Here is a 23,320-nt window from a genome sequence, read left to right as displayed (position 1 = left end):
TAAAATGCTACAGAAAACTGTGTATGATAGCAATAAACATATGTTTAGTAATGTTCTACACCAAATTCAACACTGAAAGTAATGCCCGTGGACTTAAATTTATTTGTTTGAAACCCCCATTTATGTGACTAACTCTTTGATTTCACTATAAAAATGTACTCTGCCGCTTTACCAACATTTCGGTATTCTTTACTCAGATGGTAAATGTACCTACTTAACAGTACAAAATACATAGTAATGACCATTTATATTCTTTAATTTTATTCTTACAAGTTAGCAATTTAATATTTACCAGGAAAACCATCACATGGGCTGATTCACAAAGCCCAAATGTAAAGTAAGTAATTTACTCCCTTGGGATACACACATATGTAAAATAAATTTGTGACTTGGAAGGATTTACAAGAACTCCCAAGGGATCTTTCGGCAATTAGTAAATTAGTAGGAAATGCGCATGTGTGAATATTTTACTTTTTTTCTCTGCTTACCATCATGAAATGGTAACGAAGTGATGATTTCAACCATTCTCCTGCATTTAGGAATGGGAAAAAAATCCATCATATTGGTGTAGTTTCTGTGTTTATAAACAAGCCTTGAAAATTCAACATATATTGATTCTGCGAGTCATGATGTGAAATTTGCCATTGCAAATTGATGTTTTTGCGTATGTACGGGGAATCCAGGCACACGAAAAACATAGATAAATGGTGTGCAAAGTCAGTATATAAATATGGGTGATTCCTTGACTGTGAGGAGTTGGCATTGCATATGCTGTCCACTATTCTAATGGGCACCTTGTACCAGTCCAAACGACCCTTACTGATGGTAGGTTAAAGACAACCTTTTAAAAAAGCAATCCTAGTGGTAGCTGTGGAGAGCAGCCTTCAGGCTAAGTCTTGGAGGAATGTGAATCCGCTTGTTTTACCAGTCTATAATCTTGTGAATGACCAAATGAAAGGAGAACCACACCAGGTATATATATATATACATATATATATATATATATATATATATATATATATATATATATATATATATAATATATGTATTTATTCTAAACACATCCCTCTAGTCTGATTATGAGGCTAGAGGCAAAAGTACATACGGTAAACTTATTATCACACAGTAAATTAGCACAATATACGTTGAGCCCTAGGGTCATACCAAACCATATATTAAGAAAGTAGTATAAGAACCACGACTTGACTAGGGACAAGGCCTAGAGCCTGTAGGATGGCTGGGGCCACAAGGAACCACCCAAGGTAGTAACACAGGGGACCCAAGGGGAACGCCTGTAGTGTGAGAACACAGCCGACTTGACTAGGGACAAGGCCTAGGGCCTGTAGGATCGCTGGGGCCACAAGGAACCACCCAAGGTAGTAACACAGGGGACCCAAGGGGAACGCCTGCAGTGTGAGAACACAGCCGCAAGACGCCCTTAGCTTCTATGGGGAAAGTCGCGGTTGAAAATGTAAAGATTTAGGACACTAAGGAGAGGACTTGGAGCAAACCTCTTTAGACTTAAGGGTTCAAGAGCCAACACCCACAGGAGAACTGGGGTACTCAAGTTACCTCACCCAGGGAAGCCAGGTGCATAGGTGTCTTTTGGTGTTGGGTTTCGTCGTCGTGTTCAATGGCGATCTGTTGCAAAGTGCTGCTGCGGTTCAAGGGGAAAGTGTCCGGTGAGATCCAAGCCTGGATTGAAGATGAAAAGGACCTCAAAGCAGAGAGGACAGAGTCTGGGTCACTTGCCAGTGACCAGGGGCACAATTATCGAATGCCCACCGATGTCTGGTGATTTCAGAGGAAAGAGGTGAAGCTTGATTCTTCAGCCACGAGGACCAGGAGGCATTGACGACAACCAGGATCTGGAATCTAGCTGCCCCACAAAGGATGTCGAGTGCTGCGGTGTCAGTTCCCAGATTGGACCCAACAAGCCTTGGCAACAGCAACCCACACAGGAATCAAAGAAATGCTTTGATGTAAACCAGCAAGGTCTGAGGGACTTACCACGCGGTGGGGAGTCAGGGCACATCTGGAGCAACCAGGGAAGCCCAAGGAAAATCAGAGTTGCCTTCGTGGGGACCCACCAGTTAACGGACCAGGGATCGGGAAGGAGCCTCAAGCGGAAATGCAAGAAGCGGGCTCATGGAACACTCGTGGAGTGTAGGCCCACAATCTTTGGTGCATATGGTGCTCGGGGTTTGGGCTATAAGTAACCCAAAGCAAAACTTCAAGGGATGCTGAAAAGTTAATGCATGAGCAAATGTGCACAGTGTCCAGGAGTTCCGGTTTCACGTCACTTATGAGGGCTGCGGGTCTCAGCTTTGCTGGGGACTCGGGTCGGCCTTTGAGAAGTCTGGAAATTCTCTTTCTGTGTTGCAAATACTTCGGAGTCCAGCAGGAGCTTCAGAAATGCAGACTGGCAAGATACTTTGTTGGTGCCTGCCAAGCAGGGGAGTCACTCCTTGACCCCAAGGGAGATTCTTCTGTCCTCTAGTCTTTACTAGAGCATCGAAGTTCCAGGATTCAGTTTCAGAGTTTTGTCCAGGTATAATGTAAAGTCCTGTTGCCAGGAGTTCCTTACTTATACCTGAGAAAGGGGTTGGACATACTCTGCGACCCACCTATGGGAGGGTCTGGACAGCAGGGTGGCTACAAACATTTCCTTTGTCCAGTTTCACGCCAGAGCAGGGACTGGTAGCCCCTGCAACCCGTTTGAACTGGGCTATGCACAGGGACACCAAATGTGCCCCAGGACAGACTTCAGAGCACTTTCAGAGTGCACCCACCCAGCCCCAATACACTAAAGCCTGTGACAGGAAACCTATTGTCCAGGCCTCCCCTGCCGGAGTTTCGTCAGCAGCAGGAGGCCAGACTCTTGTCTGTGGCTGCAGCATCCATTTTGTGAAGCCAGGGCTCTTTTAAACTATTACTGGTTTGACCAGTATGTACGTGTCTCTCCCTCTAGAAGGGTGGAATTCTACCTCCGCCACCAGGACCGGCGGGGGTGGGTGGGATTCCAAAGTGTTTAGCACCAAACACAACAGGTTTCAGATCTGCCATTCCAAAGTTAGCATTTACCGCGAGTTTATAATGCACGTAAGAGTATATGGTCTGGCTGCATCTCAGAACAGCCTCAGAGAATTGGCTCCAAAAGCTGCAGAGGGGCCCAGTTCATGCATGGGCACCCTCTCACACAAAACCAAGCCCTCTTCCTTCAGGATTGGTAAGGCCTGACATAGGAGTGACTGATAGGTGTATACGTGCAGTAATTAAAGGTAGATATAGGGAACCTATATCTTAGTAAGGCGTTCATGAACCACCTTACCCAGGCTGCAGTAGCAGTCCTGTGGTGTCATTTTGGAAGGCTTCCCAGGGGTGGCATAATACATGCTTCAGCCCCTGGTAGGCCTATGGGATACCTATGCCCTTAGTACCTAGTGTACCATATACTAGGGACTCACAAGGGTACCCCAGTAACCAAACTGGAGTGTACCTAAAGTACATGCAATTAATTGAGAGAGGAAGCAGCTAGGCTGAGGTCCTGGATAGGAGGACCACAGCCAGATTAAAGTCGAAAAACAGTGAAACACCAGCAAAAAGTGGGGGTAACCATAGTAAGCAGATCCTACTCTCCTACAAAACCCCCCAAACACAGGGACATTAAACTAACCTTGACCAGTTGAGTCTTCATGTTCTAAGTGGAAATATCTGGAGAGTCCATTTGCATTGGCATGGTTACTCCCAGGTCTATGTTCCACTGTATAGTCCATCCCCTGTAGGGAAATGGACCACCTCAACAGTTTGTGGTTTTCCCCCTTCAACTGTTTTAGCCATAAGAGGGGCTTATGGTCTGTCAGAACAGTGAAGTTAGTGCCAACCAAGTATGGCCTCAGCTTCTTCAGAGCCCAAACCACAGCAAAGGCCTCCCTCTGAATAGCTGACCAACGCTTCTCTCTATGGGTCAGCCTTCTGCTAATAAAAGCTTCTTGCTGGTCCTGACTTACATCATTCAATTGTGACAGCACAGCCCCTACCCCCAACTCAGATGCATCTGTTTGGACAATGAATTCTTTGGAGTAGTTAGGAATTAGCAGAATTGGTGCAGTGCACATGGCCTGCTTCAGGTGATCAAATGCCGTTTGACAGCTAACTGTCCACTGAACTTTCTTTAGCATTCTCTTGGAAGTTAAGTCATTCAGGGGTTACACAGCTGTGCTCTCGCAACTACAGTAAGGTGTCACAAAACTTAGTACAATGACCAATGTGATTCAATGAACAGAAGCAGATTCTTCAGTGTATTTCTTGTCACAAAAAGATGACGGTTTATTGTATCCAGACTTGAAGAACAGTCACAGTAAGCCGACACGTGTTTCGTCGTGTACAGTTGAGTCAACACGACTCTTCAGGACTGGTGATACAAAATTAATGTATGCATATTCAGTTGCGCGTCTTATCACTGTAACATACTGCATATGGTGACAGGAGTGCATCATACATGCAGTTGTGACGTGCGTTTCATTTCGCACGTAGTGGATGTGATTGGTGATGATGAACGAGATACTAGGAGTGTTCCACGTCAAGGCTGTGAGTGGTTGACCTTGAGTGGTAGTGCAATGGAAGTGAAGTTAGATAATAGTAACAACTAAGTGTGTGACAGGTGTTAGCACGCCCACGGTTATCCTGCATTCTAGAGGTTGCAAAGTGACAAAACATATGATTGAGAGCAGTCTAGAGTGAAATTTGTATGTGAAATTATTGGTGATAAGTTCAAATGGGAGCGTGTAAATGTAACGTACAATTAAATAAACAGTGTTGCCCGAAGTGAAATAAGGGAAAAGGATCTCTCTCTAAAGGGTAGAGTAATTACCTTTAGACTCAACTCCAAACGAATGGGTTGAGAATAGTCTGGAACTTGTAGTGGCGTTCTATGTGGGTAGATTAGAGAGAGACTAAAGGAAAAAAGGAAGAACTCATGAGGAAGGCATTAAAAAGGGGAATGTCCGAGGACACCTATGTTGATAAAAGAAATTGGAAAAGTAAAATTAATAAAGACAAAAGTGGAAAGTGTCCTTACCACTGAGTGTTCAGGTTCAAGTTTTATTAATAAGTGGGAGCGGTATATCCATTTGGCTCAGTTGCAAGAAATCACTCTTGCTATTATAATCAGCCCTATTAGGTGGGTCAAAGTCTTCAGAAATTAGCACTATAGTAAAGAAAAAGCATAAAATGTAAAGACCATCGGGCTGGAAATAAAGTATATCGCGTCGCTCTAAATTACATTAGGGGCGAAGTTGACAAGAAAATAGAAGGTAGGTTAGGAATATTACTGTACCTTGATACAGGTGTGTATCAGGCAGTAACCGGGAGGGGATCCATCTGTTGTGGTGCTTCAGAAAACGGGTGCGTTCTCTCACTCGCGGTATGCTGTGAAAGGCAAATAAAAATATATGCGTACGCATTAATATGCGAGAGCCCGGTCGTGTAAGCTCATCCAGTAAAATATGGGGATTCAGTTGTTGTGGAGAAAGCCAAACAACTTACCAGTAGTGCGGTACTGCGAATCCACTGAATTTGAAAATTGCATCTCCAACATGAAAGACAGATTTCAAAAGAGAGGATACTCTAATGCATCCCTCAAGTTAGCAGAACAAAGGACCAGAATCATCCCAAGACCAGACTGTTTAAAGACACGCACTGAGACAGAATCTTCCGGCCAGCAAATCAGACTAATAACAGAATATAATGCACTAAACCACACTACTAAAAAGAGCTTTAACAAACATTGGAAACTCTTAACAGAGGATCCTGTTCTCAAAGAATTTCTTCCGGACAGACCCTCCATAACATACAGAAAGGGCTTCACTCTGAGAAATAAATTGAGCCCCACAGTTCCCCCTAATACTACAGCTCGTGACTGGCTGAGCACACGAGGCCTAGGATTCCACAAATATGGTTTCTGTTCCATGTGTACTTGGGGTAAACACGGTACCACAACTTTCAAGAGTCCGGAAGGGACAACATACAAAATCAAACATAACATTACTTGCCTGACCAAATTCGTAGTTTACATAATCGAATGCCAATGTGGCAAGATTTATGTAGGCAGCACGATCAGGGCTCTCAAAGAAAGAATCGCAGAACATATCAGAGCCATTCAGAAAAGAGATCCCAGGTACCCAGTAGCCTTACACATAGCTGAATGTCAACCTCTGGAGGATGACATCAAAGTGCGTGTTTTTGGGATTGACATGATTCCCCTCAATGTCAGAGGGGGTAACCGAGAACTGACACTCAGACGTAGAGAAGCCACATGGATCATGCGTCTACAAAGCGTGGAACATGGGCTAAACTACGACCCTGAGCTTCAATATTTCTTGGGTGACTAACAGTTACCCCTTGGGATCCATTATTTGTGATATTCACTCACCGATCCTAATAAATACCAGTCTTCGCTTAACATGACCATATAGAGACATATCTAGAGATGACTATACCTTTTGGAATGAGGATAATGCATAAATAGCACGTACTGTAATTTACACAATTTATGATGTATTGTATCATTATATGTGTTACTTGTATTGTGGACTTTTACATGTGATGAACTACACCATTTGTTAGATTATATAGAATGAAATAATGTTGAGAACACGATGAGCTAGTTTACCAATGTGTTGTGGCGATGTGGCACCTTCACCCCTTGATCAGCCTTCTCACCCGTATGCTTTTCTATAATACTTCACTACATCTATGGGCACCGGGTCACATCAGCCGGGGGTAGTCACATTTTCACCATACCGAACCGACCTGTTATTAATTCCCCTACTGGACAATCGAAACTGAGATCCTACTGCATTTTGGAAAGAGGAAAATAAAGAAGCATTGTGGTCTTTATGACATGCCTTTCAACCTAGCAATTTTTGGACCCAGACTGTCCACACATTCCGCTTTGTCACTAGTCATTGTCTCCTTCCATTAGGTGTGGCACGATTGCATACCTCCATTCAACCAACGATGCAAAAAATACTCGAGCACTAAGCATCTTGCCTTAACGGCTCCCCTTTCAAACATGGCGATCATGTTTTGACAACACACAAATCGACATCTTCTATGTCTATAACTCTGATAAAAAGATACCTCCCTTCCGGTCACGTGTCCGTTTACGAAAGACGGCGACCGGGAAACACCAGAGGAGGGATACCGCAGTACTGGTAAGTTGTTTGGCTTTCTCCACAACAACTGAATCCCCATATTTTACTGGATGAGCTTACACGACCGGGCTCTCGCATATTAATGCGTACGCATATATTTCTATTTGCCTTTCACAGCATACCGCGAGTGAGAGAACGCACCCGTTTTCTGAAGCACCACAACAGATGGATCCCCTCCCGGTTACTGCCTGATACACACCCGTTTCAAGGTACAGTAATATTCCTAACCTACCTTCTATTTTCTTGTCAACTTCGCCCCTAATGTAATTTAGAGAGACGCGATATACTTTATTTCCAGCCCGATGGTCTTTACATTTTATGCTTTTTCTTTACTATAGTGCTAATTTCTGAAGACTTTGACCCACCTAATAGGGCGGATTATAATAGCAAGAGTGATTTCTTGCAACTGAGCCAAATGGATATACCACTCCCACTTATTAATAAAACTTGAACCTGAACACTCAGTGGTAAGGACACTTTCCACTTTTGTCTTTATTAATTTTACTTTTCCAATTTCTTTTATCAACATAGGTGTCCTCGGACATTCCCCTTTTTAATGCCTTCCTCATGAGTTCTTCCTTTTTTCCTTTAGTCTCTCTCTAATCTACCCACATAGAACGCCACTACAAGTTCCAGACTATTCTCAACCCATTCGTTTGGAGTTGAGTCTAAAGGTAATTACTCTACCCTTTAGAGAGAGATCCTTTTCCCTTATTTCACTTCGGGCACCACTGTTTATTTAATCGTACGTTACATTTACACGCTCCCATTTGAACTTATCACCAATAATTTCACATACAAATTTCACTCTAGACTGCTCTCAATCGTATGTTTTGTCACTTTCCAACCTCTAGAATGCAGGATAACCGTGGGCGTGCTAACACCTGTCACACACTTAGTTGTTACTATTATCTAACTTCACTTCCATTGCACTACCACTCAAGGTCAACCACTCACAGCCTTGCAGTGGAACACTCCTAGTATCTCGTTCGTCATCACCAATCACATCCACTACGTGCGAAATGAAACGCACGTCACAACTGCATGTATGATGCACTCCTGTCACCATATGCAGTATGTTACAGTGATAAGACGCGCAACTGAATATGCATACATTAATTTTGTATCACCAGCCCTGAAGAGTCGTGTTGACTCAACTGTACACGATGAAACACGTGTCGGCTTACTGTGACTGTTCTTCAAGTCTGGATACAATAAACCGTCATCTTGTTGTGACAAGAAATACACTGAAGAATCTGCTTCTGTTCATTGAATCACATTGGTCATTGTACTAAGTTTTGTGACACCTTACTGTAGTTGCGAGAGCACAGCTGTGTAATTGTTGTTAAGTCATTGACTTTTTTAGACGTTTAAGGGTGTTTTCCGTCTGCTCTTCACGCACTACCCATCGATTATTTACACGACACACTGTAACGTAGAAATTGAGGCAGTGCGCCCCTAGTATCTGAGTTTTCTTAAAAACCCCTGAACAGTTTACTTCAAGTCATTCAGGGGTGTCACAATGGATCCATACCCCTTGACAAATCTTCTGTAGTACCCAGTCAGGCCCAAGAAAGCTCTGACCTGAGTCTGGGTAGTTTGAGCAACCCAGTCCAATGATGGTCTGGATGTTTCTCTGAAAGGATTGAACCTGGCCTCCATCTACCAGGTGGCCCAGGTAAACAACCTGAATCTGCCCTGTCTGGCACTCAGTAGACTTGATAGTTAGGCCTGCTTTCTGCAGGGCTACCAAAACATTTCTCAGGTGGACCAGGTGATCCTCCCAGTTGGAGCTAAAGACAGTAATATCATCTAGATATGCTGTACTATAGTCTTCAAGCCTGTTAGGACTTTGTTCACCAACCTTTGAAAAGCGGCTTATGCATTTTTCAAACCAAAGAGCATTACCACAAATTGATAGTGCCCACTAGGGATGGAAAATGCTGTCTTTGGCTTTGCATCATCAGCTAATCTGATCTGCCAGAAGCCAGCTGTAAGATCAACTGTGCTCAGAAACTTGGCTGAGGTCAAAGTATCTATAAGCTCATCAGCTCTTGGAATTGGATGGGCATCAGTCCTAGTGACAGCATTGAGACCCCTGTAGTCTACAAAAAACCTCATCTCTGTCTTTCCACCCTGGGAGTGAGGTTTAGGTACCAAGACCACTGGAATAGCCCAAGGGCTATCTGAGAGTTCAATAACTCCCAAATCCAACATCTTCTGGACTTCAGTCCTTATACAGTCCCTGCCATGGTCAAATTGCCTGTAAATCTTATTTGTAACAGGCAGACTGTCCCCAGTGTCCACTTAATGAGTGCACCGGGTAGTCTGACTTGGAGTCAGAGAGAACATGTTCCTATACTGACTGAGCACCTGTCTACAATCAGCTTGTTGCTGAGCAGCGAGGCGGCCTGCCAAGGCTACACAATCAACTGACCCATCATCAGGGTTCTGTGAGAGCAGGTCAGGGAGTGAATCACTCTCTTCCTCCTGTCCCTCATAAGTAGCCATGAGCAAGCCCATATCTGCCCTGGCAACATAAGGTTTCAGTCTGTTGACATGAAGCACCCTATGGGGTCTCCTGGAAGTTTCAAGGTCTACCAAATAAGTAACCTTCCCTTCTGTCCAACAATTGTATGGGGGCCACTCCACTTGTCCTGGAGGACTGCTGGGACCACAGGCTCCAACACCCACACTTTCTGTCCTGGCTGGTAAACAGTCGGTACAGCCTTTTGGTCATGCCAGGCCTTTTGCAATTCCTGGCTAGCCTCAAGGTTTTTGGTTGCCTTTTTCATATACTCAGCCATCTTGGAGCGGAGACCAAGTACATAGTCCACTATGTCCTGTTTAGGGGGTCTGAGAGGTAACTCCCATCCCTCCTTCGCCAGACACAATAGGCCTCTTACAGGATACCCAAACAGAAGTTCAAAAGGGCTGTAGCCAACCCCCTTCTGAGGAAATTTCCTGTATGCAAACAAAAATCAGGGTAGTAGGATGTCCCATCTTCGCCTAAGCTTTTCTGGGAGACCCTTGATAATACCCTTTAAGGTTTTGTTGAACCTTTCAACTAAACCATTGCATTGTGGGTGATAGGGTGTGGTGAATGTGTAATTCACTCCACTCTCCTTCCACATTGCAGTCAAGTAACTAGACATAAAGTTTGCACCTCTGTCTGAAACTACCCCCTTAGGAAAACCCACTCTTGAGAACAAAGCAGTACAAAAAGGGGTGGTGATGGACGGAGCATCTGAACCAATCCAACACTCACACCTAGTAAACAGATCTGGGTTTAATCCTTCACCTTTCTTTAGCCCACTCTGCCACCCCAGTTCAGACATGGCCATATGCAAATCAGACTGACCCTGTGCCTCATGGGACCAGTCCAGCCCGAACTGCCAAGCCATGCATTCCCTGGACCGGAATCAAGCTTCCTAGGAACAGTTTCTGGCATTTCAGCCGTCTTCAGCCAGGCTTGCTTTAATCCAGTGGCAAAGTGAGCAAGGGACTCGCGTCTGAGCATACCCTGCCAACTTATGGTGAAAAAAGCGGTACAAAAGGGGGTGGTGATGGACGGAGCATCTGAACCAATCAAACACTCACACCTAGTCAACAGATCTGGGTTTAATCCATCACCGTTCTATAGCCCACTCTGCCACCCCAGTTCAGACATGGACATATGCAAATCGGTCTAACCCTGTGCCTCATGGGAAGAGTCCATTACGAGTAATGGGGTGACCCTGTAACCCTAGGAACCTGGGCGGGTAATTAGACAAACAATAATGGTTCTGTTGGGAGAAAATACCTATCTACAAGGTATTTCAACCTTTAATTTTCAAAAGTGTGTCCCTGGTTGGGTACAGACTTAATAAACACAAATTAATACACACTGACCCAAGTGGTTTGAGAAAGTAAATCTTTAGTATTCCACTTTCTCCAATTGTTTGAATTATATTAAGCTACTTGTGCTGTCCAAAAAACACGAAGACATGTACAATACAATACAACGTGATATGTGAGTGACTGATACAGATTACAAGAGAAAACATACAAGTTCCAATTAGTTCAAGGTTGTCAACAGTAAATACAATAGTCATAAGGCAAAATGATTTCTTTTGTTCCTATCCGACTTTGTACAGTTAGTTCTATAACATGGAGCGTCGACGTTTCGACCCTGGACGTAATGCGCTGACTATGTGCATCTGGGGAGGGTCTTCATCAGGACTGAGCCAGAAATTGGACAGCCTTGAAAGTGATTCTTCATTTCTGTTTCTTCAGGTGTCTGTCAGCCGACTAGGCACACTAGAAGGGGATGGATCACTGTTCCTTGAAATGTTTAATGTCAACCGGTAATCAAAAGTAGTATCGGTCAGTGTACGTCTCGGCAGCAAGCTCGAGCGCAAAGAAGGGAGCCACCGTCTCCTGCTGCTTCTCTGCCGCGACAGAGAAGCAGCAGGAGACGGTCGCTCCCTTCGGCTGTCAGACACCTGAAGAAACAGAAAGGAAGAGTCACTTTCAAGGCTGCTCAATTTCTGTCTCAGTAATGATTAAGACCCGCCCCAGATGCATATAGTCAGCGCATTACGTCCAGGGTCGAAACGTCGACGCTCCATGTTATAGAACTAACTGTACAAAGTCGGATAGGAACAAAAGAAATCATTTTGCCTTATGACTATTGTATTTACAGTTGACAACCTTGAACTAATTGGAACTTGTATTTTTTCTCTTGTAATCTGTATCAGTCACTCACATATGACGTTGTATTGTTTTGTACATGTCTTTGTGTTTTTGGACAGCACAAGTAGCTTAATATAATTCAACAATTGGAGAATGTGGAATACTAAAGATTCACTTTCTCAAACCACTTGGGTCAGTGTGTATTACTTTGTTTATTAAGTCTGTACCCCACCAGGAACACACTTTTGAAAATTACAGGTGGAAATACCTTGTGGATATGTATTTTCTCCCGACAGAACCATTATTGTTTGTCATGGGAACAGTCCAGCCCGAACTGCCAAGCCATGCCTTCCCTGGACCGGAATCAAGCTTCCTAGGACCGGTTTCTGGCATTTCAGCCGTCTGCAGCCAGGCTTGCTTGAAATCAAGATGTCCTGGCTGATGGAGGCTGATAGCCAGAAACCGGTCCTATGATGCTTGATTCCGGTCCAGGGAAAACATGGCTTGGCAGTTCGGTCCGGACTGTTCCCATGAGGCACAGGGTCAGACTGATTTGCATATGGCCATGTCTGAAATGGGGTGGCAGAGTGGGCTAAAGAACGGTGATGGATTAAACCCAGATCTTTTGACTGGGTGTGAGTGTTTGATTGGTTCAGGTGCTCCGTCCATCACCACCCCCTTTTGTACCGCACTCTTGAGAACAGGCCCAAGAGGGCTTTTGCCACCACAGGTGCTGTAGTCCTAAGGGGAATGCTTCTGTGTACCTAGTGGCATGATCCACCACCACCAGGATAAACCTGTGCCCCGATGCTGTCTGAGGATCCATGGGATCAATTATATCAATTCCAACCCTCTCAAAGGGAACCCTCACCACAGGTAGTGGTATCAGGGGAGCCTTTGTACCACCTGCCTTACCACTGGCTTGTCAGGTGATACAGGAGCCAAAAAACTCCTTAGTGTCTTCAGACATGTGGGGCCAATGAAAGTGAGGGACAAGCCTGTCCCACATCTTGTTTTGGCCCAGATGACCTGCTAGCGGAATATCACGGGCTAGTGTCAGTGGGAAGCCCCTGAACTTCAAAGGTATAACCAACCTCCTGGCTACACCAGGCTTGGGGTCTCTACTCCCTGAGTATAGGAGTCCATCATCCCAATAAATCTTATGGGTTCCACTAGCATTCCCAGCAGCCTAAGCAGCAGGGTTCAAGAGAAGGGTTCAAGAGAAGGGCAGCTCAGCTGCTCCTGACTCAGATCTGCCCTGGAAGGGCCCCCAGTCCCCAAGAATTCAACCTGATGAGGCTCAAGCTCATCTGGGACAGTTCCTTCTTCAGGACTACAATCATCTCCCTCAAGAACTAGGTCTGTATTCTGAGTCAGGGGGGAAGGCACTGCCTTAAAACTACTGCTCCTCTTCTTGGAAGGCATCTGGTCCGTTCTTCCAGGATCCAGGTATCAAGACAAGGAAGAGAACCTGCCCTGTAATTTTAAAGGTTGGCCTACGAGAGGTGCAAAGTATTACGTACCACTCTGAACCCTAAACGAATATCTCACAGATAAATCAACACATATATATTATCAAAACTATTTATTATAGATTATTAAAGTTCATTTTTTTCTCATTTTCATTTTGTATTTCAGTAGTATAGACAAACATATTCAAAGAGGACAATTATAAATATACAATAATAAAAATTAGATAAGAAGATTGATTCCTATTCATAGCCCATATTCCCACGATACATACCACCAACACACAAACACAGTCATTCACACTTCATACAACACTTCACACAGTTGCCACAGATGTATACGATGGATATGGGACAGATGACATAGAGTCCCAGATGGTTATGTAGGTTTCAGTGGTGGAACAAACGCCGACGCGCGTTTCGGTGTATAGCCCGGCACGGGATACACCTTCATCAGGGCGGAGGTGAGGTGGAAGGAGAGAGGGCCACAGATGGGGGAGGTTCTCTATAAGGATGACATATTTAAAATAACATTTGTTTAGAGAATATCCAGAGAGGGGTTCAGAGTTTTTCAAAAAATCAGACAATTACATTTCAACGGGAGGTGTATAATAAAATAACAAAGACATCCAGAGGTTCCAGTGATCAGTTAGGACAATACTGTCATATCAGGACTATAGTAACATAAAATTTACACAAAGAGCTCACACATTCCAGATAAATAAAGGATGGTATGGTATGAGTGGGTTCCTTCTGTCAATGGGTTTTATGAATCTAATTGGGACCCCATCCCTAATCCTTAGGTATCTATTTTATACCATCTAGCCAAATGTTCCGGTGAATTTGATTACCTAGCGAGCAGGGGATTACAGCTCGTCCTGCCCTCCTCATCATTTTTAAGGTATAATCTCCACTAAAATTAACCCCTTTATTTATCTGGAATGTGGGAGCTCTTTGTGTAAATTTTATGTTACTATAGTCCTGATATGTCTGTATTGGCCTAACTGATCACTGGAACCCCTGGATGTCGTTATTTTATTATATACCTCCCGTTGAAATGTAATTGTCTGATTTTTTGAGAAATTCTTAACCCCTCTCTGGATATTCTCTAAACAAATGTTATTTTAAATATGTCATCCTTACAGAGAACCTCCCCCATCTGTGGCCCTCTCTCCTTCCACCTCACCTCCGCCCTGATGAAGGTGTAGCCCGTGCCGGGCTATACACCGAAACGCGCGCCGGTGTTTGTTCCACCCCTGGAACCTACATAACCATCTGGGACTCTATGTCATCTGTCCCATGTCCATCGTATACATCTGTGACAACTGTGTGAAGTGTTTTATGAAGTGTGAATGACTGTGTTTGTGTGTTGGTGGTATGTATCGTGGGAATATGGGCTATGAATAGGAATCAATCTTCTTATCTAATTTTTATTATTGTATATTTATAATTGTCCTCTTTGAATATGTTTGTGTATACTACTGAAATACAAAATGAAAATGAGAAAAAAATGAACTTTAATAATCTATAATAAATAGTTTTGATAATATATATGTGTTGATTTATCTGTGAGATATTCGTTTAGGGTTCAGAGTGGTACGTAATCCTTTGGACTGTTCAGTGTTAGACATTTTTGCCTGTGACCTAGTCACAGAAAACACATGTGCAGAGATTCCTAACATTTCTGCATGGGTCCTGAGCTCCACTTCAGCCCAGGCTGAAGTTTCCAAATCATTGCCAAGCAAGCATTCAACAGGGAGGTCTGCACTTACCGCAACCTTCTCGAGGCCAGTTACCCCTCCCCAGGAGAAATGATCAACTGCCGTGGCATGGTTTGTTCGGACATTGCTAGCATTGGTCACTTGGTACAGTTCTCCAAGTATGATCTGCCAGGGGTCACAAGGTTTTGTGTCACCATTGTGACATTTGCCCCTGTGTCCCTGTATGCCAAAGCCTCTTTTCCATTGATTAAAGACTGCTGTCTGTATTTGCCCAGATTACTGGGACTCACAAAGGAGGAAATATCCATGCCTCCATCACAGATCAGTACAGCCTGAGTTGGAACTCTGACTAGGCCAGAGTCCATCTCAGAACCCAGGGTAACCCTACTAAACCCTTATTCTGCGTACCACCATTTTGAGCTGAACTAGGGGGAACAGTTGCCTAAGGGGCAACGGTGGCTGAAGTTGAGTCTTTGGGCCTGTTACAATCACTAGTCCAATGGGTATTCTGTTTACAGATTTTACACCATGGTTTCCTTTGGCCTTTCTTCTTGGAGGATTGGGATTCCCCACCAGATGCAGATTTTTGGGGGCCTTGAGAAGACTTCTGGTCTTTAGCCTTTTCCCCACCCTTATTAGAATCTTGCTTCCTCTGGTCACTACCTTGGTTCTGAATCTTCTGCTTCACCCTGGTTCTGACCCTTTGTCTGCCTTCTTTCCCAATTCCTGGGGAGAGGTCAGATCAGAGTCTACCAGGTGCTGATGCAACAGCTGATTTTGACAATTATTAAAGATCTGCTCCCTTATAATTAAGTTGTACAATCCTGTATAATCACACACCTTACTGCCAAGTAACCAGCCCTCCAGCGCCTTAGTAGCACAATCAACAAAGTCAACCCAGTCCTGAGTCTGAGCCTTTTGGTTATCTCTGAACTGTATCCTGTATTGTTCAGTGGTTAGGCCAAACCCTCCAATCAGAGCACTCTTCAGGACTGTATAATCATCAGCACCCTCTTCCGAACAGTGAGGAGCTTGTCTCTACCCTTGTCTGCAAATGAGAGCCACAGTATAGCTGCCCACTGCTCCTGGGGGACCCTCTGAACTTTACAGGCCCTTTCCAGTGCAGTTATCCATTTGCAAATGTTATCCCCACTCTGGTAGGGAGGGAAAATCTTGTTTAAATTCCTAGGGTCATGAGATCTTTCTCTACCACTAGGGAAGTAGCTGCCACCATGGGACTATAGTCCCATCTTTTTTTAAGATTTATCAAGCTCTAGGAATTCCATTTCTAAGGCTACTTGCTACCTTCTAATTCTCAGCTGGGCTTCTTCAAGCCTCATCTGTCTTTCTCTCTTCTCCTAGGAGGATTCCCTCCTCTGAGAAGAGACAGAAATCCCTATAGATACACCACAATGGTCAGACTCCACAGAAGGAGATCTGGGCCTTCTAGGTATACCTCCCAATCTTCCTGGGGGGACAAAGATAGGTCCACCTCGGCTTTCCTCCTCATTCCCAGTAGGAGCTGCATGGTCCAGGTCAAGGTCATTGTCGCCTTCCTGGTCAGCTTCAGAGTCTGATTCCTGTTGGTTTGTACCACTGGGCTCTGCCTCCTCTGCTGCCCCATCCCCACTGCCTGACCCTTCAGGCTCTAAAACATTTTAAAGATCATCTAACAGTAGTTCCTCCTTGAGGCGTTGGGTGTTGGCACTTTTGCCAGTCTTCAATTTCCTCATAGTACACAATGCCCTCAATTCTAAGAATTGGAATGTGTCATACTTGGATGCCTGTAACATACTGACATCTGACAGGGAACCACTGGTTCCTGGATTTGAAGACATTACTTGTATGGTATGGTGTATGCACCTACCTACTCTAGTGGGGCCTACTTAACTCTCATGATTTGTAGATAGGGTGTGCTAAGCCCTTGGCACACAGCTCTAAGTTCAGTAGAACTTACCGTATTCTAAGCATGTATAATATGTACCTCTGGTACCTGTAGTGGTTTTCAGTTAGTCAATCACTTGAGATTATCTGGTAAAACAATGGCAAGCTGGAATACCACACGCTGCACACCAATGTGAGAAGTTGGCCTGACATATGCTGTCCACTATTCTAGTGGGCACCTTGCACCAGTCCAAACGACCCTTATTGATGGTAGGTTAAAGACATCCTTTAAAGAAAGCTATCCTAGTGGTAGCTGTGGAGAGCAGCCTCCAGGCTAAGTCTTGGAGGAATCTATACTACTATTATAAAGGAAGAACTTTGAGGCGGGAAAAACTCGGGAACCACAGCGCCAATCCACACACCCGATGCATCGTTGGAATCCTTAGGGTGTGCAGATGGACATAGGCTATATAAATGTAAAAAATACGTTATATTAAAAAAATTTACATTTAAAAAAGTAGTTCCCTCGAAGTAGCGCCCGCCGCGACCTGCGTGCTGATGTCGTCCAGGAGCGCGAGGAACGCGAGGAGGAGCGGCGGACATGGCGCGGGGGAGGAGCACTGACGAGCGGCACACAGGCGGTGAGCAGCAGCCGACCGGCGGAGCGGCGCGGAGCACTGAACTGAGGAGTGGCGGCTGAGCGGCGGACATGGCGCAGGGGAGGGGCACTGACGAGCGCCACACAGGCGGTGAGCAGCAGCGGACCGGCGGAGCGGCGAGGAGCACTGAACTGAGGAGCGGCGGCTGAGGTAAGGCTCCGGGGGACAATGTCGGGGCAGGCGGGGGTCGGGGCATGCGGGAGACGGGGAGTTACAACAAAAAGGCTCCGAGGGACAATGTCAGGGCAGGCGGGAGTTGGGACAGGCGGGGGACCCTCTGGCATAATTGTGCTCAAGCTCCCGACTCTCGCCGGCCGCTCCATACTCTGTGAACTCCTACTCTTATCCCTGTAACTTCTGCTCATCCTCCCCTCCCTGCAAACAGAGCGCCAGAGCCCCACTTACCCAGAAAGCTCCCCAGTGCCTCAGGCGCTGCTGCCGTCCTCCACTGCAACACTGGGCCTCTGGCATAATTGTGTGAGGTAAGCCTCCGGAGGACAATGTCAGGGCAGGCGGGGGTCGGGGCAGCCGGGGGACAGGGCGGACGGGGGCCCCGGCTGATGGCCAATGTCGGGGCAGGCGGGGGTCGGGGAAGCCTGATTGCTCCCGGACAAGGTCGGGACGGGCTGCTAGTGTAATATATTTTGAAACAACAAGGGAGCCCAAAAAATGTCTACTAGGGACCCTGAGAGTTAATTACTCCTGACAAACAGTGGTCCTCAGAAAAGTAAATAGGCGATAAATAAATATAGACTCAATCGGTACTATATTGAAGTGGACATGTCCAGCCGGACAGCGGTCAATTCTTTACTTTTTATGTAATGTAAAAGATAGTGCAGAAAAATGCATAAGGTGGGGCACAAGCATGTGCCCAATTTAGCCAATAAAGTACAGAAGGGGAAAGGACAGGGAGGACAAAAGAGCTTCAGGCAAAACTAAGGTTTGTTACACAAAAGGGATAAACAGTGTCATGAAACAAATCAGAATTCACACCTTTACAGCAAAATAACCACAAGTTTAGGTGTATACGGTGTCTACACTGTCGACGACGTTTCGATCCAGCGAAAGTATAAGCAGAACATCATCAGGACAAGAATTAACATGCCTGTGTAATTAGAGCCTCATATGCCTGGGGGAGCAAGATAAAGGAGGGAAAATACAAAGACCGCAGAATTAGAATTTGTACAGATTATACAAGGACAACGCAGCACTTGACTCAGTGAATTGGTGAAGTGGCAGTGAGGTAAGAATCTCAACATAGTGGTTTGGAGTTGTTAAGAATAGCCACATTAGGGCATAAGGCCGTGGTGCGCCCATCGAAGGTAAAAGGTGATGTGGCACTGAGGCCATGTTCTAAACATAGTGTTTTGGGGTGGTTATGAGTAGCCACAGCAAGGCGTAAGGCCATGGGGAGCCCATCGGGGGCAACAAGGGGCGGACATTTAGAAGGAAGCGGTGCGGAGATCAGGTAGCCGACACAGGGTGAAGAGATGCGTGAAAGTGGCAGATGCAAGAGATTCTTATGTGAAATTATAAGTTGGTGAGGTCACCGAACGCGAGTAAGGAGCTTAAACTTCCGACAGTGGGCGAATATCGTAGTTGTCTGGTCTGTGCAATTGAAGCACAGCGAAAACCATATTTTCACTACGGGCGAAAATAATTGCGAGCCTGACAAAGAGATGTAATCTCTGCATACATTCAATGATCGATTGCATATGTGAATAGTGCGTTTGGACTAGTATAAAAATATAAAAATATAGGCTACTTATACACAGTATTACATAAGCAACTTGTTCACCTGGAATGGTCATATACGATGCAGGTAAATTAATTCATAAAATCGGCGCAACGGTGGTGAAAGTGCAGAGCTAGAAGTCAATGTGAGTCAGGTGATAGAAACACATAGTTGGTTACATACAATCTTAACAATGGCATAGGTGGAAAAAATTGACTTAGTGCTTAGATAATGCCACTTATACATACATAGCATCAAAGCTAAGGTTGTAGCTCAGGTAGGTGCACATGCCACTGGTACACACACAACATCGTGACGAAAATGAACGTGAGTGAGGGTGCAGGATGAACATTTGCTTAGTGAGTTTAAGGTTAAAGCAATGCAGTGGATGGGCATAGTCAGCTAGGCTTACCGGGGGGGGTGGGGGGGTAGAGGGGGTGTATACGCATCCCGTGTAGGAAACCTAAGGTAGGGCTATAACCCGGGCAGAGTTCAATTGATTCATAAGGGTACTCCGTGATAAGGGCTCGATATGTGCTTTCCAGTTCCTGAGGAAGGAGGTGGAGTGGTTTAGTGGAGCGTGTGTGGGCTTTGCGTATACGGACCATATTTACTGGGCGCCAAAAAACTTACCGCTTAAGGAGGAGCGATTGGCGAGTTTTGCTAAGGACGCGAATGCGTCTTTTACACGGCACGGTAGCCTGTAGGGAGGGAAGAGTACGGGATAATTACAAACTACTCAATACGGTGTGTAATCATAGCGGGGTGCCCAGGGATCAGAGCTTACCGGTTGTATGGACAGGAGCTCAGTGGCGGGATTCTGTCATTACAATTGGTGTTGACTGCAGTGATTTCTCCTCTACTTTTTAGGTGGGCGGTAATCTGATTCTTATTGGCTGGTTGTTCTATGTGGGGTAGTGAGGGAAAGAAATGAAGGACTAAAACTCGGTTAGTCACTGGCTGTCATGGAAATAAAGGGAGGACTGCTGGGGGTGCATTCATGGTTGCCATTTTGGGAGTGTTTTGGAAGTGAAGAGACTGTGTAGCATGTCATACATTTGGTATTCACTAAACACTGAAGGAGACATTTTTAAGAATGCATTCAAGGAGACATTTTAACCATGATCCAAGTGCATGTTATGTTAATGACGTCCAATCCACGAGGCGGTTAAGCCCTGTATTTAAAGTGTCTGTTTTAAGTATCCACTTCAGTTCCTCTATGTTTAGTATTCTTGCAATGTCGCCTCCTCTTGGAGGCAGTTTTACCACAGTGATAACGGTCCACCAAATGACGTTTTCAGAATGTCCATTCAATTCAAAATGTTCCACCAGGGGTGCATTTGATGTTTTGCATCTGATTCTGCTCCTGTGTTGAGAGATTGGTAGACGGATCTTCTGAGTTGTTTGTCCCACGTATATTCTGTCGCAAGGGCAGAAAATTGCATACACGCCATTGCACGTATTGCAGTTTGAAAACATTTTAAGTTCATTTTTAACATTTTTAAGCACACATTCTTTAGATTCAATAGTGAACTCACATGCTACACAATTACCACACTTGGAATGCCCCCTAAGTGGTGCTAGTGACCAGAGATCATGTAGAATGGGATTGAGATTTCTGTTGTCTGGTTAGGCTGCACGCACTAAGTGATCTTTAATGTTTTTGCTTTTTTTTGAAAGCAAACAAGGGGGGCTCTAAGTTAAGAGAACCAGCATTGAGCACAGGCCAGTTTTTTATAATGGTCTTGCGTATAGCATTGGACACTGGTGAGAAGGTAGTTACACATACCAGGCGGTCTGTTTTTGTCTTGATTTTGGGTTCTAGTAGAGCCTCGCGGGGCAGTACCATGCTCTTTTCATCGCATTGCGAACAAGTCTGCGCGGGTATCCTCTACTAGTGAGTTTGATACATAATGTCTTGGCTTCAAGGAAGTAGTCAGTTTTCTGCGAGCAGTTCCTTCTTATTCTTAAGAACTGGGAAAATGGGAGGGAATCTCTGAGTGCCTGAGGATTGTTGCTATCATAGCTTAATAAGGTGTTGCGTTCTGTGGGTTTTACGGAATAGTCCGGTTATGAGGATCCAATCAGTGTGGGTGATTTTGAGGTCGAGGAAAGGAATAGATGCTTTATCATGAGTCAGTGTAAATCTTAGGCCGCCACAATTATTATTGAGCCAATGGAGGAATGATTCCAACATGCTGGTATCACCATGCTAGATCATGAAAATGTAATCTATGTATCGTTTCCATTTTCCAATGCAAGAGCAGAACGGATTAGAGTCTGATAAGAAGCACTTGACCTCAAGAGAGTCCATGTATAGGATTGCTAGGTTGGGGGCAAACATCCCACCCATAGATGTACCTTTCACTTGTTGGTGGTATTGGTCTCCAAAGAGGAAAAAATTCCTGGTTAGGCAGACCTCTAGCAATTGCAGGATAAAGTTGGTAGGAACTGTGTGTGGTCGTGGTCTCTGGTTGAGGACAAGTTCAATTACTAATAGGGAGTCCTTCTGAGGGATATTTTTGTAGAGGGACTCGACATCCAATGTACACAAAATCTCGCAATGGTTGATTTCTATAAGATTAATCATAGACATGCTGTCGCAAATATAACATTCAGTCAGAGGAACAAAATCTTTAATAAAGTAGTTGACATATTGTCCCAAATGTTCCAGGATTGAACCACAGCCAGAGACATTGGGTAGGCCGGGTGGATTGTCCATTCTCTTGTGAACCTTGGGCAAGGTATAAATCACAGTAGAGTGGGGTGATTTAGTGTTGAGTAATTGGTATTCCTGGTTGCTGAGAAAACCTTGTTCAAGGCCTTCATCTGTAAATTGTTTTATAAGAGTTTGCAGTTCCTTTGTGGAGTTAGTAGGTAACCTGCAATAATGATCCGTATTGGATAGTTGGCGATTGAGTTCCTCTTTATAGACATTGATTACCTGAAGAACAATGCTGCCTCCCTTATCAGCAGGTTTTATAACTAGATTGGTATTCTCACGTAATATGGAAATAGGAGACTCCTCATCAATGGAAATGTTGTAGGGGATATAGCGGTGTGAGTCGGACATGAGTGAAGCCTCCTTGAGAACCAATTTCTCAAAGGTTATGATCTCTCTAGGGATCATGTTGGCAAATGGAGAGAAGGTAGATGGGTGTCTGAAGGGTGTGTTTGATACTTTGATCGGGCTTGGGTTCTGTAAAAAATAAGCATGTAGTCTTATTTTGCTGAAAAACCGTAGTGATTCCGATTGTAGCTCCAGGAAATTGGGATAGGCCGTGGGGACAAAGGCGAGCCCCTTGCTAAGGATGGAGATTTTGTGACTGGATAGTCATGGGTGGAGAGGTTGAAGATGGAAATTGACATGTTGTTAGAGTCGACTGCAGAGGTTACCAATGATAACATTTCTGCCTTGTCTGCCGCTCCCCTGGGGGGTTGTACCAGCGAGACTGTTGTTTCACGTATCCTCTCTTGGGGGATCTGATTGTCCTCTCCCTAAAAAATGAGTGTGTGGGTATCTAGTGGAAGTACTAGATCCATCACCCACGTCAGAGTTGTCGGAGGACTCTGTTGACGTATCCGAGAAACCAACTACATTGTTGCGTCTATTAAAGCGGCCCCAGGATCTAGAGTCTTGGGGATTACTATTGTAAGATCTGTTTGTGTAAAAGTCTTTACTAAGGTCGGGATAGGCTCTCTCTTGTGTGAAGGATTTGATGTCCTTCTTGACTTTATTGGTTTTCTTGTTTTTTTCTATTTGATGGAATTATTCTACCGTTTTTTGAACTTTTTCAATGAGTTTCTTTGCCTCAGATGTAGTGTTACTATCTTGAATTTGTTTTTCAATGTCCGTAATTGTATCAAATAACTTTTTTAGCTCTTCGGTTGCAATGTCAATGCCTAACAATAGCCAGTGCCTAGAGCATGTGGTTACTATATAACTGAAATTGTTAATATA

At 44.7% G+C, this 23,320-nt stretch overlaps 1 protein-coding gene across 1 annotated transcript in view; it reads right to left on the bottom strand.

Annotated features, from left to right (window-relative positions):
* Positions 1-23,320, bottom strand: part of CAGE1 (cancer antigen 1) — a 1,013,025-nt gene that overhangs the window by 614,963 nt on the left and 374,742 nt on the right. The window lies entirely within an intron of this gene.

This window comes from Lissotriton vulgaris, chromosome 4_1, assembly GCF_964263255.1.
Source record: "Lissotriton vulgaris chromosome 4_1, aLisVul1.2, whole genome shotgun sequence".
Classification (NCBI taxonomy): domain Eukaryota; kingdom Metazoa; phylum Chordata; class Amphibia; order Caudata; family Salamandridae; genus Lissotriton; species Lissotriton vulgaris.
The sequence above is the reverse complement of the archived record's forward strand: the minus strand, read 5'-3'. Positions and strand labels throughout refer to the sequence as shown.